The sequence below is a fragment of the Sminthopsis crassicaudata genome, chromosome 2 (assembly GCF_048593235.1).
Source record: "Sminthopsis crassicaudata isolate SCR6 chromosome 2, ASM4859323v1, whole genome shotgun sequence".
Classification (NCBI taxonomy): domain Eukaryota; kingdom Metazoa; phylum Chordata; class Mammalia; order Dasyuromorphia; family Dasyuridae; genus Sminthopsis; species Sminthopsis crassicaudata.
The window spans coordinates 410,404,011-410,420,329 of NC_133618.1; the positions used below are offsets into that span (position 1 = coordinate 410,404,011).

A 16,319-nucleotide genomic window follows, 5' to 3' on the forward strand; every position below is an offset into this window, starting at 1 on the left:
TCTCACTAAATGGTACTTAAAGTTGATTAGAATCTTTATGTCCTGGCTTCCAGGCTAATAGCTATTTCCACAACAGAATGGTGATTTATTTAAAATTATTAGGATTGCAAATGAAAGTGCTGATATTTGGTTTGATTTTTTTTTTCACCAAAGTATAAGACTTCATTCATCTCTAATGAGTCCATCTTATTAGACTCAGCTCAATGGACTATTCTTTCAGGATCATATTAGACTCTGACCCCATCTAATATGTTAGTCATCCTTCCTAAGACAGGTCATCTGCAAACTGATAGGCTACTATTTAGGCTTTTTAAAAATTGTTAAATAACACAGAACTCTGAGATATTTTCAAGTAGATCTTTCACTATATGAACATTGAATCATTACCAATTGGGTTCTGAATCTGACACATATATCTGTGATACTGGCTATTTGTTTAATCTCATTAAGCTTCTTCACTTTCAAAATAAGGAAGGAAAGTTGGACTAGACAGCTCTAAATCTATAATCCTATTGCCCTTAGAAAAGTGACTGGTTAATTGACTGAACTTTTTTTTTTTTTTAATTCTCTGAGAGGTAATATTTTGTAGCCATTACTGTATTTACATGACCTTATACCAATATGACTTTCACACAATGACATTTATAAAGAACTTAATATGTGCCAGAAGTATGTAAAGTTCTGGGGATACAAATTTAAGCAGACAAATCTTGCCCACTTATAAGCTTACATTTGAATGAGGGAACATAATACTTAAAAGAAAGTTGAAAGGGAGCTGGGTGTGGAGAGAATTGAGAAGGCATTCATGTAGGGTGGAGGTGGTAAAGTCAAGAAAGTCTGATATACAATTAGAAAGGAAATAAAGGCTGGGTGGCTTGGGTCCCTCTCCAAAATGGAGGAACTCACCAATATGAAAAGGGAGACAACATAGCAGAATCAATGTTAAGTTCAACTTTCCACTTACATCCCATCATAGAGAAGATGCAGCAATGTTTCATGCCCACAGCATAAGAACCATAAAAATTTCCTTCATTAATAACTACATATCCTTCTATCATTGAATATTCTACCTACTTTAAATCAACAGTGACACCCTGTTTCCTCCCCCCCCCATAATAGTCATTTGTTTATCCAATTTAGTATGCTAGATGAAAGGAAAGTTGCCCAGATTTAATATTTATAGTGTGTATAATTGAAGCAATTGTAGTAAAGATCATTAAGTTGGAGATATAAAATATCTCTAAATTCCCATATGCTCAGCTCCGAAAGGATGAAGAAAATTGGAAATAAATTGGCCACTAACCAGCTGATCTATAACCTGTCTGTTTATTTCATGGTAGGGAGGAAGGAGAGATGGAAGTGGCCAAGAAAGGGCCTGTTATGTACATGTGTTAATTTGTTTTGATCTCAATTTCCCATACAGAATATTAAAATGAAGTGCCCTAGAGAGAACTCTAATTTTCAGTTTTACAAATCATACAACCAAATCCCTATGATACCACTACCTCCCTAAAATGTTCAAATGATGTTAGTTCCCTGGGGGAAGACCAATCATCAAAGGGTCAATCTCAGAAGTCTCAATCAGAATCAATCAGATATGAACATAAAAAGCAGTACCCACTAGTTTCATTACTTATCCAGGATAAGAATCCAATTTTGCCATTTAATGGAGAGGGAGGACTGAAAACACCTGTGTTTTTCAAAATTCTCTGTGAAAAAGCCTCATCTATAAATATATAAAATTACCAACAACTAGCCCAGGTGTGGGGCATTAGATGTCACAATTATTCTAATCTGAGACAATAGTGGTTGACTGATTTGTCACTGGTTTTTTCAATAGTAACCAATAGTTTCAATAGTATAAACCAAAGAAATAGCTCAATCAGTCCTATTAAGTGATGATTCTTCTCCTTCCATCTGTCATTTTCTGTCCTTTTGTTCTCTATCTTGTCTCTCTATTGGTCTCTGTTTCTCTACTCTTCTTTAAATTCAATTAAACAATAACTTATTAGCTGCCTAAAAACTAAGTGATGAGAAAGGTTTTCTGGGTCTTAATGAAGCTTTCCATACCTGGTATTTATAAGGATTTAGAAGGGCAACTGTTGTAGTACATAGAGAAATGATCTTGTAAGCAGGGAGAACTGGGTTCAAGCCTAACCTTTGATACACTGGCTCTATGGCTCTGGTTGTTATTTCACCTCTTAGTGTCCTAGGCAACTGGCTATGAATATAAAGAGCAGAGAAAGTCTTGATCTGTCTCCTTTAGCAAGACTTTTCTTAGTCTTTATATATAAGGTTTTAGAAATAGAATATATCATAGAGACCTTATGTAAAATCCCATACTTCTAAATATGAGGGAATTTGGACTAGAAATGTGACTGGAAAGATGACTGTGATACAGTACTTCAGAATAGTGGGATTTCCTTTCATTTTTGTTTTGGATCAAATACTGCAGAAGGTCCTTTAAACTTTCAAATTCTATAATGGGGTGGGATGCTGAAAGATTTTCTGTGGAAAAAAAAAAAAGAAACTCTTTTCTGTGAACAGGTATTCAGGGGAATTAGAGATGGTAGGTTGAAAATAATTCCGAAGCTATCAGAAAAACAAACAAATAAAAACCAGTTTATTGGGACAGTTGTATTAAGATGCCACAGCAAAGAGTGGAAGTGAGATTCTATTTTCCCTTGAGAGAATTAAAAAAAAAAAAAAACTTCTTCCAGGAAGTTAGGGCAAATAGTTTCTTTCTTGGTAACCACAGCCAGATGGCAAGATTTCCCAGTGGGAAAAGCCACAGATGCTTGGCATTTTATATGCTGTTAAGTATTTTCTGAATAGTTATATCTTTAGTGAAGTTGACTTAAATTGTCACCTCCATTTTACAGGAAGGGAAAGTGAGGCCAGAAAGGTAAAACTAACTCTCCTCATTTGTCTATCCTATGTAAACTAATTCTGGGTTAACATTTTTCTAGGCATCTTTGTAACTGTGATACATTACAATTTGGGAGTTGACATGAAAATGATCAAAAGAATTTTGGAGTTCTGAATGGCCTGTTACAGTGATATCCCCATTGGAACTGATGAATCAGGTCCCCCAGAACAGTCAGTCTGTCAGTAATTTACTACCTTTCAAGTACTAGTCAGGTATCTGTGTAGAGGTAGAAAGTAGATTGCTGTGTCAAACTCATTATCCTGAGTTCAAATCTAGTCTGAGGGAATTAACTAACTAGTTGTGTGACTTGAATGGGAGACTCAGACTGAAAGCATCAGAAAAGAACCTCATAATCTCTAAGAGACAACTCTAGAATACTGAGGGAGATATGTAGCTGTTTGTACATAGTTGCTTTCATGTTTTCTCCCCCAATAGATTTCAAGTTCCTTGAAAATGGGCATTATTTTTTTTACCTTTCTTTGTATCATGAGCATTTAACAAATAACAAATAACCCATCTGTCTCAGTTGTCTCATCTATAAAACGATCTGGAGAAGGAAATGGCAAATTATTTCAGTATCTTTTCCAAGAAAAACCCAAATGGGGTCATGAAGAACAAAATATGACTGAAAAAAGACTGAAGAACAAAAGAAAGTACTAGGCACTGTGTAAATAAACAGGATACAAAGAAAGGTAAAAGACAATCATCATTTTCAAGAATTCTTAACGTCTATACTATGGTAGTATTAGTAAGAACAGGAGGCACAAAATGCTGCCCCTCCCTGGAGCCCTGTCTTCCATAAATGTAAATAGAATCCAGTAGAAGATTGAGCTTAAACTTAGTATATCATAGCAGGGAAGCATATGGATAGAAAACATGTGTGATCAAAGAGGCAACTCATTACTCCTGGTTACTGAAAATCTTTTCTTGAGTTCATGAAAATATTATTGTGTAGTTCAAGAGGTCCCCTCAGGTGACCATCATTCTACATCCAACTATGTCTATGTTTCTCTATATGTGACTTTAGTGTATCTCTTTGCTCTGAGTTCAGTGCATTATCTCCTTTTGGGTTTTATTTATTTCTTATGTGGTTAATAGAAAAGAGAAATAGAAACAGGGACAAATTCTATCCCAAGATGATAACTTTTTAGGGATGTAGCTTGAATTGTAATGCTCACATGCAGAACTCCAACTCCTAGGCTGAGCTCACCGATAGGCTAAGTCTCAATACAAAAGATCAATTTTCTGAATTCTCTTAGCCACAAATACTAACATGTTTCTTGATCCACTGAAAAAGATCCAAACTTTATAAAAAGATTATTGAGGGGACAGCTAGGTGGCTCAGTGGATAGAGCACCAGCCTTGAATTCAGGAGGACCCAAGTTCAAATCTGCCCTCAGACACTTAGCTGTGTGACCCTGGGAAAGTCACCTAACCCCCAGCCTCAGGCGGGGGGGGGGAAGAGAGATTATTGAGCATAAACCATCTTGTTCCTACATTAGAAACTTTATCCGGGAGAGCACGTTACAATGCTTTTGCATTATTTATGTAACGTGACATTCATTGCTATATTGGTTTTCATTACAATTCTACAAAAACTGCAGAGATTGGAGAGGTTTCCTGAGGAACACAGAAAAGGAAGACTTCATGGTATAAATGGCCTCTTACCTGTACCTTGGAAAAAAGGAAGCACTTCAACAGATGTAGATGAATTGTAGAGAGGTTATTCCATACATGGCAGACACTATAGGCAAATAAAGAGAGAAGAGAGAGGAAAACAAGAAAAATGATGGAAGGTCACCTAGGTTAGCTGGAACAGACAGTTCATGAAATACAATAATGGTATGAGATAAAACTGGACAGAGAGGTTTGAGCAGACTAGAGCCTTGAAGGTTAGAATTGAAAGTTTATATTTTATTTCACAGGCAGTGGGGAGCCCTGAAAGTTTCTAAGCAGAGAGTTGCATAGTTAGAGTTGTGTATCAGGAAGATTACATGTATCAGTAAGCAGGAAGAAAGTTAGGAGGCTATTACAACAATTTAGGTAAGAGATGAGGATTTGAACTAGTGTAGACAGTTCACTTTTTAAAAAGTTACTTGGTAGTGACAAAACCAATTTCTCAGCTTTGTAGTGTCCTTCCCTCTACCTTCTGCCTCTCCCAATTTTTCTAACCTTAAAGTTCTACTTCAAATATCACTTTCTTTGCATCACCTTCCCTGACTATATTAGCATTACCATTGCTCTTTTATTTGTTTAAGCTTTAATCAGTTACTCTTGGACATTTAAAACATTTAAGCCAGACTCAGGTTATCAGAAACAGGAATATCAAAGTACATGGGGAAAATATTTAAAGCAGGTAGGATAGGATTTCCTGTAGTAAGTGGACCAAATCCTAGTTACAAATGACCCTCCACCCCTTAGATCATTCCCAAATAAAGAAGCATCTGCCATCTTCAGGAACATCAAATTATCTTTAACCCAACAAGGAGCCTCTATGGACCAGATTCCATTTCAATGTAATTGGCTCCCTGCCCTTCTTCTCCCCCTTCATTCATGCACAGCCAACCAGAGTGTGTATCAAGGATGAAGAGCCAATTCAGAGATGCACTCTCACCTTGACAGGAAATGCAACCGATGAAAGCAGAGATTCTTTTTTTGTGCTAATTAGGGACCAATTAGGTTCATTGACTTTAGTTGAAGGAAGAGGTGAACATAAGCCAGGGTGTTCAGTGCCTTGGAGTTCATACTGACAGCTGGCTTGTGGTTCATTCTCCACTTTGATCAAGAATACACAGAAGGAGGGTTTCTCCATCTGGACTTTGCTGAGCCACAGACAGTCCAGCTATCAAGGACTCATTCTAACTGTCCAGTACCTCTCACTTTATTAGATGCACACTGGTTACTCCTTTGAACATTTTTTCACTCCTCTGAATTCTGACAGCAAGCTTGGTGGTAAGTGGTAAGAGTGCTAGGTCTGAAGTTAGGTAAACTCATCTTGCTGAATTCAAATCCACTTTTAGGCACTCATAAATTTTGTAAACTTAGGCAAGTCACTTAACTCTGTTTCCTCATCTGTAAAATGAATTAGAGAAGAAAATGGCAAATAAAATATCACAAGGGTCACAAAGAGTCGAACATGACTGAAACCAACTGAACAAAAATAATTTATACTGCTATTAAACTCTTTCACAGACTGTACTCAATGCAATAATCTTTTGGATTATATTTATGGACAAAGTTTACTCTCCTAATAGATTGTAATCTCTCTAAAGGTAGGGACCATGTCTTTCTCTCTCTTACAGCATCCAGCAGAGAAACTCACTCTGTGCTTAATTGAATTGAACTGAAAAAGATCAGCTGTACTGTTGGTATTTTTATTCATTCATTCATTCATTTATTTTTAAGTCATAGGCTTTTCTACCACCTTGACAGAGATACAAAGAAAGGCAAAATCCAGGCTTCACTCTGGAGGAGATCAGTGTAATGGGAAAACAACAGGAAAACAACTATGTACAAACAAGTTATATAGAAGAGCAATTGAACATAATCAATAGAGGGAAGACACTAGTATGATGGGAAATCAGGAAAGGTTTTTTTTTTTTTGTCAATGGATTTTAGTTGACAATTGAAAAAAGGTAGGAGTTGGAGATGAGAGAGAGTATTGTAGGAATGTAAAAATGGCTCATCTCATGTCTACCCTACTTCAGTGTTCTGCATGGACTGGTCTCCCTGCCATGAGTCTCTTCATTCCTGTCCATCTTATACTCAGCTGGTAGAAGAGCAGACCTGATCATGCTACCACCCACATTCAATAAATTAAAGGATCCTATTATGTTCTAGTCACTGTGCTAAGCACTTTACAATTATTATCTAAATTCATACTTACTACAACCCTGTGAGGGAGGTATTGTTATTATCTTCTGTAAGAATATTCTCAACCCACTATCTACAATCCTCTCTTTTTGTGATTTGTTCACTGGAAAAAAAGGTTAAAAAAATGAAGTTTTAACCTTTTTGCAAATGTTTTTGGGAAAATTTCATCAGTGGGAAGGGTGAGAAACATACAAAAAGGAAGGAGCCAGCTTTTACTTACAATTCATCTTTATATAGCATTTTATAGCTTATATAGTATGTTTTTTCACAACCCTGTGAGGTATGTAGGGCTGATGTTTTTATCCTTACTTTTAAATAAAGAGGAAAAAGAGGTCAGTAAAAAGCAATATCTTGCCGAGTCAAATTTTATAAGTATGAGAACTGGGAACTGATATGACACTATTTGACTCCAAGGCGCCAGGCTCTTTCTAGTATATCAGATTAGAGTCTATACAAATTGCTAGGGGTCTTAAATTCAAAATTTCTTTAGTTGAGAATTGAACAAGTACATGTGGTTTTTAAAAAATTAGTTTTCTTTTCACTAGTTTTTAAATTTGATTGTTCTTGTTGACTTCAGGTGAATCAGAGTCAGAAATAGAAGTCATGTTGCATTTATTATGCCCTATGGGAGAGTCACACCAATTATTCCAAACCCTTAGAGCATTATAAAACACACTCTTTGTTAATGAGTTTGAAGTGTAATACATTTTTAGAGATGTCTCTTGGCACGGGTACTTAGTGACATCTCCAAGAGCATAGAGAAAAGCTAATAAACACCGGAGAGTATAATTCTAAAAGTAAAATGGGTCCATCAGCTTTTACTCTCAGCAGCAGGTTAAAACATTTCTATAAAACACATTTCCATCCTCAATTTACAGGAACTTTGGAAGAAAGCTAAATCATTAAAAGGTGTTAGACACAGTTCCTTATAAACTCAAATGGCCAGCCAGCTTTGCAATAACAGTGGAATCAGATGTGGTCATGTGTAGCAGGCATTCCAAGGTTGCTGCAAATTTGGTTTATAGGAAGTTGGGTTATTTTTTTCTTGGGGGGGGGTTGCAGAAAACTGAAGCCTAGGGGATAAAAGAACTTGTATCACACTTACTGTGACCTAGTTGTTCCTACCCTCAGACATCTCCAGCTGTTGAGGTCTTCTCTGCTTATCCACAAGGTAGTGTCTCTGGTGAATCACTGTCACAGCAGGCTATGAACAGTGATGAAGTGGGGATACAAGGCTTGGTGAGCCAAGACAAGAAGCACCAAGGCAAAGGAACAGAGTGATGGGTCAGAGCCAATCTGATCTTAGAGAGGGCATAGGAGTACAGAATAAAGAGAGAGTAGTGGGTCAAAGACTGGCAAGGTACCAGAGACTGAATAAGCAGTTATATTGCATCAATGACAGGGTAACCTTGAAAATGAGGCAAAGCCTATTTTGGAAAGAAGGGCTCTTAAATTCTTCCTCTGCAGTGGGAATCAATGACCAGTTTTCTCAAGTGTGCCAAGTATTGAATTCAAAGATAGCAACATTTCTGCTACTCATCATTCTTGGAAGATACCAGCACCCACTTCTAGGTGACCTGTACCTCACTGTGAACATTCCTTTAGGGACTCAAAGAACAGATAGCAGAAGAGACAGCCCCCAAGCCCAGCACAGAATGCCTTTGAGGGAAGAATGCTGCATACATTGTTAGAAGCAGTCACTGTATTGGCTGCTTTTACATAACTTCTTCCCTTCTTTCCTTTATTACAAGGAGAGGTTTAATTCTGGAGAGTGAAGATGGTAGGGATGAAAATTCAGAAATAAGTGTGATGTCAAAACAAGTGACATTAATGAAAATTATTTTAAAAAATTAAGTATAGCCAGGTGTAGAAGGCTGAAGTTGGTGGATCATTTAAATGAGAAAATCTGAGCTGAAGTATGCCAAAGGTATTTTAGCCAAATATGGCATTGAAGTGATAAACTCCAAGAGGCACCATGCTGCCTAAGGAGAAATAAACCAAAAACAATTAGGAAACAGAATAGATCAAAATTCTACTGCCAATCAGCAATGGAATAGTTGTTTGAATGTTTCCTGTACTTTCAGCCTAAGTATGTTTGTAATTTACAATTTACAAAAAAAAAGCATAAAAAAATCCTACTAGTCCTTCTCTTCCATCTGTTCAAAATACATTGGTACAATCTTGTTTTCTTTTGCATCTTATTCTTTATAGTCAATAAAACATCATTATCATCTGCTCCTATGGACAGATGAGAAGTTTTTGAGTATTCAGTGTTGTTTAAGGCCTATGAAGATTTTGTCTAGTTGAAGAAGATAGAAACTGACATCTATGAAGTAGTTCTAAGTTGATGAAGGACATTATGGCCTTTCCTATCCTTGGCTATTCCTTGAGGTCTGAGTTAGCAACTCAGTTACACCATGAAGCTAATAGTACCAAGTTGATATTTTCATGTAGGTCATTTGTCTTTAGTCTTCAATAGTTACACACTTTGAGGAGGCTGCATAATATAGTGGAAAGAACACTGACTTTGGAGTTAGAAAGTTTGCATTCAAACATTCAAAACCCTCTTCTGATATCTAATTTTTTTTAACCCTGTGGAAGTTAATTTTTTCTAGGCCTTATTGTAAAATCCTTATGATTGTAAAATGGTGGACTGGACTGGAGAACTTCTGAGGTTTTTTCAGGAATAGTTAGGTAGCAAAGTAGAGCCTGGAGTCAGGAAAATATGAGTTCAAATGTGGCCTCAGACACTTAATAATTGTCTTATACCAGGCAAACTATTTAAGCCAGATAGCCTCAGTTTCCTTATCTGTAAAGTGATCTGGAACAAGAAATGGCAAACCATTCCAGTATCTCTGCCAAGAAAACCTCAAAAGGAGTTCCATAGAATTGGACACAACTGAAAGTGACTGAACAATCTTTGCCAAGAAAATCACAAATGGGGCTACAAAGAGTTGGATATGGCTGAAAATGACTAAAGAACAAGAGATCCCTTCTAGCCCTAGCTCCATGATACGTAATTGAGGCTATCTTTCTCCCCTCTTAGTGCTTTTGGCTAATGAGGCCCTTAGTGAGAATACGTGGATAGTTCAAATCTAGACTTGCACCAGAGAAGTGATTCTGTTTCTATTATGGGAAATGATAATGACAGCTAGGACATAATAGAAACTATCAGCAGTATTATCTTTATATACAAAGGACAAAAAGTCAGTGTTATAGTGGATAGAAAGCTGGCTTCAAAGACAGAAAAACTTGGGTTCTGGTTCCCATCTCACAAGGCTTTCTTGAAAGAATTCAAAAAGGATCTTAAAAGAGTTAAAAGAAAAGAGAAAAGAGAAATGAGAACACTGCAGGAGAATTTGGAAAAGGAAACACAGATATTATCTGAAGAAAGCTCTTTACAAAATAGATTTAGTGAAATGGAAAAAATATATAACTCCTTACAAAATAAATTTGACAAAATGGGAAAAGAAAAATCCTTGAAAAATAGAGTTTGTGAAATGGAAAAAAACATCCATTAAACAAAACAACTCATTTAAAATTCAATTGGCCAAATGCAAAAAGGAGCTAAAAAAGTTAATTGAAGAAAATAATTAATTAAAAATTAGAATTGGACAAATGGAAATCAATGACTTAATGAGACATCAAGAATCAAATAAAAAAAATGAAAAAAAGAAGAAAATGTAAAATACCTTATTGAAAAACAATTGACTTAGAAAAGAGATCTAGAGGAGACAATCTAAGAATCATTGGACTTCCTGAAAACCATGATGAAGAAAAGAGGATAGACATCATCTTTCAGGAAATCATCAAGGAAAACTGCCCTGATATCTTAGAGCCAGAGGGGAAAATAAACATTGAAATAATTCATTGATCACCTCCTGAAAGAGACTCCAAAATGAAAACCCCAAGGAATAGCATAGCTAAATTTCAGAATTATGGGATCAAGGAGAAAATACTGCAAGCAGTCAGAAAGAAACAATTCAAATATCGAGGAGCCATAATCAGGATTACCCAGGATTTAGCAATTTACACTTTAAAGGATCAAAGAGTCTGGAATCTGATATTCTGAAAGGCAAAGGAACTTGCATTGCAACCAAGCTATTCAGCAAAATTAAGCATTCTTTTTCAGGGATGCAGATGAACATTCAATGATATACAGATGACTTTCATTTTTTCTAATGAAAAGACCAGCACCAAACAGAAAATTTAATCTCCAAATACAGAACTCAAGAGAAACATAAAAAGGTAGAAAGGAAAGAACTCTTGAGAACTGTATCTCTGTAGAGAGTGCAGGTATAATTTGATTTTATTGTGATAATATAAAAAAGAAACTAGAGGTGGAATGGGATTGTACTGGAAGAAGAGGAAAATGGAAGTAAAATGAAGTAAACTACATCTCATGAAGAGACAAAAAATACTTATTATATTTGAATGAAAGAAGGATGGGGGGATGAATTTTGTATGAATCTTATTTCATCAAATTTGGCTCAAAGAGAGAATATCAGATATATTTAGCTTCACAGAGAAACTTGTCTTATCCTACAGGGAAGTAGTAGGGGAAAGGTATAAGAAAGAGGAGAGAATGTTTGAGAGAGGTGGTGGTCAGAAGCAAAATATTGAGAGGAGGGAAAGGAAGAAAGGAAAGAGAAAAGTATAGCTTGGGGAAAATAAGATGGTGAGAAATTCAGAATTAGTCACTTTAACTATGTAGGTGAATGGAATGAACTCTCTCATAAAATGGAAGTGGATAGCAAACTGGATTAAAAGTTAAAAATCCTACAATATGTTATTTCCAAGAAACACATTTAAAGTAGAGTGATACAGAGAAAAGATAAAAGGCTGGAGCAGAATCTATTATGCTTCAGGCTGAAGGAACAAAAGCAGGGATAGCAATTCTTATCTCAGATGAAGCAAAAGCAAAAATTGATCTAATTAAAAGAGGTAAGGAAGAAAACTACATTTTGCTAAAGGGTACCATAGATAATGAAGTAATATCAATACTAAACATATATGCACCAAGAGATATAGCATCTGAATTCCTAGAAGAGAAGTTAACAGAGCTGCAAGAAGAAATAGATAGCAAAACTATACTAGTGGAGGATTTTAACCTTACTCTTTCAGAACTAGATAAATTGAACCATAAAATAAATAAGAAAAAAGTTAAGGAAGAAAATAGAATTTTAGAAAAGTTAGGTATGATAGACTTTTGGAGAAAATTGAATGAAGACAGAAAGAAGTATAACTTTCTTGATGGTTCATGGAACCTACATAGAAATTGACTATATGTTAGAGCATAAAAACCTCAAAATCAAATGCAGAAAGATAGAAATAATAAATGCATATTTTTCAGATCATGATGCAATAAAAATCACATGTAATAATCAGCCAGGGGAAAATAGACCAAAATTAATTGGAAACTAAATAATTCAATCCTAAAGAATGAGTGGATGAAACAACAAATTGTAGCCACAATTGATAACTTCATCCAAGAGAATGACAATAATAAGACAACGTACCAACATTTATGGGATACAAACAAAGAAGTTCTTAGGGCAAGTTTTATATTTCTAGAAAAACTTGAGTTCAAGTCTGGTCTCTTATACAGTTTTTCCCTCTTGATATGGGCACATAACTTTGCAGTGCCCCAGGCCTCTTTCCAAGACTATAACCCTCCATTGGTTGAGATATTTTCTCCATCTAGGAGATCCACATATCAATGAAATGGATCCATGTACTGCCCTAACCAAAAGCCAAATTACAAACTGACTTTCAGAAAAGTTTTTTTTTTATTTTTCAACATTCATCACCATTTCCTAGGGCCTTTATTCTAATTTCAACAACTTTTCAAAATATGGTGTGGTGCTTGTAGTGTTGATGGTGGTGAACATGGTGATAAGAGTAAGTGGATTAGATGAGTATCCTTTAATTTCTACAATTTGGTTGACATAAGTATGTTTCTTAACAAATGCATTTTGTGATCCTACAAAAATTTTAGTTATTGGTCTTTAGAATTGTTATGACTTAAAATTCATTACTTTAAGGCCTGAACCTCTCCAACCTTAGGTAGGTCAATTTTTGTTACTGTTCCAGTTTTACAAATGAGAAAATTGAAGCTCCCAAGGAAATTAATCTACTTGTCCAAGGTTGTGAAGTAAAGAAAGCTGGACTTGTTATTCAAATCTCCAGTTTCCTGATCTTTTTCCTTAGATAAAGGGCATAAACACACACTATATGTACTGGACTCTTCCTATTTTCACTATTACATGAATATATAGAATCTCAGATGATTTGTAATTCATGTTGTCAATTTATATTTGAACAAGAATAATCTCTAACTCCAAACAAGTAGTCATCCAGCATTTCTGCCCAGTGTGATGAGCACAAGTAAGGGGATGTCATTACATACAAAAGCAGCCCATTTCATTATTAAATGGTTTTATTGGGATGTTTTCCTTCATGTCAAGTCACAACCTGCTTTTCTGCATCTTTTCCCCATGTTCCTCCTACTTTTGCCTTGTAGAGCCTAGCAGAACCAAATCAAATCCCCCTTTCATATGACAACTCTTTAAATATTTGAAGATGTGTGACATAAGGGTAGAGTAAAAATTTCTGCTTTCAACCAAATACTTCAACCACAGACTAGGGCTAATCTATTTTAGAGTTTTAGGACTTATTACTAGGCTCTCTTCATCATTTCATTATTATTCTTATTCTCTAACTTTTCTGAAAGGTGCTGCTGGCTAAAAGAGACTCTGGTGAAACAAATATGTATGATACAAATCCACTTCCACCACTGAAAAAACAATTCAAGTTGGGTGTTGATAATGTGGAGAGCGTATTACCTTCATACCTAACCAAATACAAATAAATACTCTATCTTATTTCTTCCTTTCTTTTGCTTGCCCTGTTTCCAATCTGGAACTTACTTTTAAGCCTCAACAACCAAGTTATTGACCTTTTCTCTTACAAAGCTCACTTCAGATTTTTTTTTTTTGTTCAATCTTTTCAGTTGTTTCTTTACCTTTGTTACCCTGTTTGGGGTTTTCTTGACATAGATACTGGAATAGGTTGTCATTTCCTTCTCCAGCTCATTTTACTAATAAGGAACTGAGGCAAAGAGGAATAAGTAACTTGCCCAGTGTTACACAGTTAATAAGTATCTGAGGCTGGATTTGAATTCAAGAAGATGAATTTTTCTTACTTCAGGCTTGGTCCTCTATCTGCTGTACCACCTACCTTCTTCACTATCCACTTCAGATACTATCTTTTATATTTGGGATGATGGAGTTTAGTATTCCTTTTTTTTTTTTTTTTTTTTTCCTTTTTTCTTTTCTTTTTTTTCCCTGAGGCTGGGGTTAAGTGACTTGCCCAGGGTCACACAGCTAGGAAGGGTTAAGTGTCTGAGACTAGATTTGAACTCAGGTCCTCCTGAATTCAAGGCTAGTGCTCTATCCACTGCGCCACCTAGCTGCCCCTGGGATGATGGAGTTTAGCAATCTGACCCACAGATCTACCTTTCCCTTCTCTTTTTTATTCTTGATAAAAGTGTCCTATTTAAATGTTCAATACATTTAGATGAATTCAGAACTGATTGAAAGGTTAAATTAAAAGAGTAGTGATGTTGATGGTTTAACAATGACTTGTCAAGTTTTCAGTCTATCATTGTATATATAAGTGCTAGACCCTATCTGTTGTTTAACACAATGTCTGAGATAAAGGTATAGATGGCATTCTCATCAGATTTATCAATGACATAAATCTGGGAATGATAGGTAACATGTTGGATGGAATTATCAGTGTGCAAGAAAATCTTGACAGACTAGAACACTGAACTGAATCTAATATATAATATTATGAAATTTAATAGGGAAAAATGTGAAGTTTTAAATTTGAGTTCAAAAAATCAGTTTCACATATTAGACAGAATTTTATCTGAAAATGTTCTGAAGATTTAATGGACTAAAATTTTAATATAAGTTGGCAGCCTTAGATAGTGGCCAAAACATTTGATGTGATTGGGGGCTTCATTTAGTGAGAAATTGCTTCTTGGAATAAGGAGATGATAGTTATAATATTACTGTACAATGCCCTTGTGATATCTAATCTGAAGCACTCTTCTGGCAAACAGTTTAAGAAGGATGCTGATAAGCTGGAGATCATCCAGAGGGAGGCAATTAGATTGGTGAAGGGCCTGGAATCCATGTCATCTGAGGATAAATTGAAAGAATTGGGAGTGTTTAGCTTGGATAAGAGAAAAGTGGAATACAGGAAACATGATAACCATCTTTAAATAATGGAAGGATTAATATATAGATGAGGAAGCAGATCTGTTGTCAGAACCAGGATGGGATGGTGTATGGAAATACTTCCTTGGAAATCTTTGATCAGACACCATATGATCCCTTATGTGATATGCTATAGTTTGGATTTCTTTTTGGTATGGGTTGCATTAGATGAATATTGAGGTCCTTCCAACCCTGTGATTTAATCAAAAGAGCCTTTGAAGAGTTTTGTGCAGAAAAGTAATATGTTCAAGCCCAAGGAGTCCTGGTGGTATAAGCAGATAGAGTACTACCTCTGGATTCAGGGTACTTAGCCAATATCTTTTTGGTACCTACTTCTATTTTATTAATATCTTACTAGCTGTGTGATCTTGGGCAAGACATTTAATCTCTGCCTCAGTTTTTTCAACTGTAAAAGGAAGATGATAGTAGCACCTTCCTCTCAGGGTTATTGTGAGAATAAAACAGAATATTTGTAAAGAATTTTGTAAAGACATTATTCTTATTTTTTCATCACCTAGTGCTTTGTCTGGATCTTTCCTTTGCAATGATCTTATTCTCTAATGTAGAAGTTAACTGATACAAAACATTTTCCTTTATGAGATTGTAAGCTCCTTGAGAGCAGAGCCTGTGAAAAAAATCATCTCAGTCCCCCTATATCAGACACACTGCCTTACATGTTAAATAATAATAATATTGAAGTTTTATATAAAGCTTTGAAATTTACAAAGCATTATTTATATACAGTTTCATTTGATTCTTAATCCTTTCCACTCACTTTCTTGACTCCATGCTCTAACTTCTGTCCACATCATTCAAATTTCTTTCTCTAGAGTTGCCATCATTTCTTAATTGCCAAATCTAACAATCTCTTCTCAATCCTCACCATTTGTGATATCTCTGTAATTTTTTACACCATCAATAAGTCTCTTCTTCTTGTTTTGGGGACCTTACTTTCTCCTAGTTCTCTTCCTACTTATCTGACCTTTCTTTTTTGGTCTCCTCTGCTGGATCTTCATCCAGCTAATGGCCACTAATAATGGGTATCCCTTAGAGGGTTTCTGCTTCATTTCTCTGTTCTTAGCTAGCTTATCCTTATCTGTCTTTTGGTATTTTCTACCATGAAGCATTCATTCCTTCCCAATATCCTTATTTCTAACAAGAGTATCACCATCATTTGGGTCCTCCAATTGATGATCTAGGATGCCATCCACCACTCCTTTCACTTTCCA

At 35.6% G+C, this 16,319-nt stretch overlaps 1 protein-coding gene across 10 annotated transcripts in view; it reads right to left on the bottom strand.

Annotated features, from left to right (window-relative positions):
- Window positions 1-16,319, bottom strand: part of ATP10B (ATPase phospholipid transporting 10B (putative)) — a 296,022-nt gene that overhangs the window by 157,684 nt on the left and 122,019 nt on the right. Inside the window, exon 3 of one of the 10 annotated variants that reach the window (XM_074291988.1) lies at window positions 4,598-4,673. The exons of 8 other annotated variants lie outside the window; for them this stretch is intronic. The gene's annotated coding sequence lies outside the window, so the exon portion shown is untranslated. Of the gene's footprint in view, window positions 1-4,597; window positions 4,674-5,543; window positions 5,735-16,319 lie in introns of those variants that run through there. One more of the 10 variants, XM_074291991.1, reaches the window with a different exon arrangement.